Source organism: Grammomys surdaster, unplaced genomic scaffold, assembly GCF_004785775.1.
Source record: "Grammomys surdaster isolate TR1022 unplaced genomic scaffold, NIH_TR_1.0 139, whole genome shotgun sequence".
Taxonomy (NCBI): domain Eukaryota; kingdom Metazoa; phylum Chordata; class Mammalia; order Rodentia; family Muridae; genus Grammomys; species Grammomys surdaster.
Genome location: NW_021604597.1, coordinates 2,069,176 through 2,073,588, shown reverse-complemented (window position 1 = coordinate 2,073,588; position 4,413 = coordinate 2,069,176).

Genomic DNA, 4,413 nt, shown 5'->3' with positions numbered 1-4,413 from the left:
TCAGATGAAGATGTAGAACTCTCAGCTCCTCCTGCACTATGCCTACCTGGATGCTGTCATGTTCTTGCTTTGATGTTAATGGATTGAACCTCTAAACCTGTAAGCAAGCCCCAATTAAATGTTGTCCTTATAAGAGTAGTCTTGGTCCTGGTGTCTGTTCACAGCAATAAACCCTAACTAAGACACCATGCCACTGTACTCATACAAAGAAGTCGGAGGATAACTTTCAGGAGTTGCTTCTCTCCTACCATGTGGGTCCCAGGCATTAAACTCAGGATGTCAGGTTTGGCAGCAAGTGCCTTTTCCCTCTGAGACACTTCACCTGGGCCCTTGACTACTGTTTTCAAATGTATACACTTGTTTTCTTCTTTCAATGCGGTAATTCCTGAGTGTAGGGTTTTGTTTTGTTTTTTTACGCTTTTATTATTACTTTTGAAATGAAAAATATAGATTGTTACCAGAAAGGCAGGGCGGTTCCAGCTCCAGGGAAACTGAGGCTGGAGGATTGCTGTGAGTTTGAGGCTAACCCGGGATACACAGTGTAGTTAGATCTTGTCTCATCAACAGCAATAACAAAGGGTCTGGTTAACAGTGGTGATCCATAAAACACAGTGAGTGTTCCTAAAACACGCTGGACCTTCTGCAATAAATGTGGAAAGCACTGGCCCCACAAAGTGGCACAGAATAAGAAAGGCCAGGATTCTCCGGGTGCCCAGAAGAAGCAGGTTATGACAGTGTCTGTAGTAGGCAGCTGAAGCCCATTTTCCACAAAAATACTAGCACTCCAAAGAAGACTGTGCAGGGATTTGAGTATGTTGGGCCCAACTGCAGGTCTAAGAGGATGTTGGCTGCTGAGAGATGCGAGCATTATGACCTGGGGGTAACAAGGAGAGAAAGGGCCAATCGGTTCCAGCCACTTTTGTTATGAGATCATGACATGATAGTCACACACAAAACGTGTCTGGAAGGACACCGACCACATGATTTAGAGCGGATGCTGGTAGGAACCGGAAGGATTTTTACTTCTTTTTAATATTCTTTCTTTCTAGTATCCTCGCCATGACGATTTCCTTCTGAAAGTGGTACTAAATTGCCACTCAAAAGTATAGGTTAGAACTAGATGGTTTTGGAATTGAATGAAGTCCCCAAGTTACCACTAACTTCTAAACTTCTCAGCATTCACAGTTCAGAGTGCCCTGTCAGATGCAAGATGCTCCACAGAGGGCCAGGCCTCATCTGCTCATGATGCGTTTGTGAGCCAGGCCCCCTCATTGGCACTTGCCACAATCTCTAGGACAGCTCCACGCCCTGGACACGGTCGAAGACAGCTCATTGATGCAACTGGGATTTTTACCTTCCACTCAGGGTGAAAAGTATTATGGGATCTCAAAAAAGTGAGGGCCATCACAAGTAAGGAGGGTTTCTTGGGGGCAGTTCAATGAAGTGGTACCCACATTCAACACTTTTCTTGGTCAGCTGTGGCCAGCTGCACAGCTGTATCTCACTTTCGAATCTCAGTGACCAAAATACTTGTCAGAAGCAGCTTAAGGGAGAAAAGACCTACTTTGACTCACAATTTAGAAGTGTCATTCCGTCATGGTGCAGAAGCCTAAAAGAGTCGCTTGGGTCACAGTAGCAAGAGTGTGCAGTGGAGTCTATACTATGGCAGACAGGAAGCCAAGAACAAGGCTGAAACCAGGGGTAAGACATAGTCTCCAAAGGTCCACCCCTAATGGCCTACTTCTATGACTTAGGCTCCTACCTCCCAAAGTTCCCAGAACTTCCAAAATAGGACCACTTATTAGAGAACAAAACATTCATAGTATGAGCCTATGGTTTTTACGATCATGTTACCTGCATAAATTCAGCGTCTATGGCACCATAAATATTAGTGTGAAAAAAAACCCTCAGGTGAGTTTTCCTACCACTTGGGAGGATCAACCATAAATTAGAGGTCAACCTCAGTTACCTACCAGGTCTAGACCAACCTGGACTGCAAAGTGAAACCCTGTCTCAAAAAAGAGAAAAAAAAAAAAGTCATGGAGATGGCTTGGCTGGCAAAGTGCTTACAATCAACAAGAACCTGAGTTCACATTCCCAAGCACCCACATAAAAAGCTGTAGCATCGTATGCCTGTCATCAGGAGGATTTCTGTAGGTTTCTGGCCAGCCAGTCTTGCCAAGTCAAGGAGCTTCAGATTCAGAGAGAACCCCTATTTCAAATCATAAGGCATAGATAGGTAGAAAAAGACATCCAACATGGAGCTCTGGCTTCTAGATGCCCACGTGCATGTGTGTATGTGCACACGCACGCACACACACATATATACACACGTGCTGAATCTTCTAGAACTTCTCCTTTTCCTTTGTTCACCCATCTTCTAAAATGATCCCTCAGGAGCTATGATGCTATGCGCTGTGTCTGCTCGTAATTTTAAGACCTGTGAAATCCCACTCTCACTAGGTACAAGACTCTATGAAGCTATATAACACTGAGTCTCTGCATTGGTCACCTATGAATGGATTTCAAAAGGTAATTTTTAGAATTAAGTAAGTCTTGTGAATCAAACTGCAGGGCCCTTCCTTGTACTCTGTCTCCAAGTGCATTCCTTCATCACTTTAGAACTGCTTGGCCTGCCAACCCTTGAGAGCTCCAGGTTCTATTCAGGAAGTACAGGAGAGGAGAGGACAATTGAAGACTCAAGGAGTCCAAATTTGTGCCTCATTGGTCATGTCTTAGTTGTGAGATCCTGGGTAAAGTCTTGAAAGCTCTCTCGCCTAGGAGACTGCCATGAGTTATAAAGGAAAACAGATGCCGAATGAGTTTCTAATTTCTTTAAATACTTGAAAGAGTATGCAGCAACGGACATGGTATCTGGGATAAAATGACTTTATGTACAAAATAACCCTCCTGTTCATGATCAAGGTCCTCATTTTCAGAGGGACTGTCTGGAAAGAAGGGACTCAGTTACATAAGCCTCCTATCTCATCTACATCTGCCCATGAACGGCCATGTTTTCCATCCAACCTCTTGTTATATTTGTACAGGGGAAAGACTCCAGAAGGAGGCTGGGAAGGGGGCAGTTCAGTGGGGTGAGGCAGTGTGGAGGAGGCAACTTTGCAGGCCAGCAGTGACGTGGCACCCCACTCCACTGGGAAGCTCATGTTTATTGCAACCCAGGCATTCCTCAGATGCCAGGTCGGGAAGGGTGCTGGTGACTTGCAAGACCCACTCCCATAGCAGGGCTAATCAACTGGCCCTTGGCCAAGGAAACAGCGCCAAGCCTGCCTCAGGACTGCTAGCTTTGTGCCCCCCTGTCCTGAACACAGAAACATTTGAGCTAAGCTTTTTGAATCTGCCTGAAAGATATTCCAGAAGGCTGGCCAGAGAGTTCTTTTTTTTCCATAGGAATGGATCTATAGAGTCAGCAAACAGAATCAATAGGGTCTTAAAGTAACTTGAAAAGACACTGTCCATTCAGAGACTGTCGGCACATTCCCCCAGCAAAGTACATCCCAGGAAAAAATGACAAGATCTAGGCGTGCCCAGCCTTTTGACATTGTGATATTGTCGTCTATCAAATTCAAGCTATTCAATGAAGTTACAAAACTACTCCCGGCTGCTGTGATGGCTCCGCTGGTAAGGCTCTTGTCACCAAGCCTGAGTCTGGTCCTTGATCCCACATGATAAAAGGAGAGAACCAATTCCAGCAAGATGTCTGTCACTCACTGTGGTATTCAAGTTCTCACCCACATAGACATTGGAGCCCAGTTAACCCAGTCTAGCAACTCTCTCAAGGACATACCCAGAGAGGTTTGTCTCCTAGGTGATACCAGGCCCTTGTCCAGTTGTCATTGTTAAACACCACACCTCGGGTAGTGGTTCGTAAAACAAAAGGAGATGCTTTACTGAGATAGAGTGGACCGTTGCTCTCAGAAAGATCAGTTCTAAAAACCACACACACACACAAGAGACATAACTGGAGCCCAGCCAAAGCAGGCCAAGGTAGTGAAGGAAGGGAGTGGTTAATCTCATTCCCCCTAAAAGTAACACAACTGATATCAGAAAGATAGTGAGGTGCGGTTATGACTTTAAAAAATGAACCTAGGAGACTGGAGAAAGAGCTCGGGTTCCATTCATATAATCTACAACCCTCTCACTTGTAACTCCAGGACCAGAGGATCTGTCACCCTCTTCTGACCTTCTCAGGTAGCAGGCACACTCATAGTACATAAACGTTCATACAGGCAGAACACTCATACATATAAAACATAATAAATGGGTTGTATGTAGGGCTCCAGTGATGTAGGAAGAAATGCTTAGCACGTTCCAGGCCCTGAGTCCATTCACCAACAAAAGAAAGAAAGAAAGAAAGAAAGAAAGAAAGAAAGAAAGAAAGAAAGAAAGAAAGAA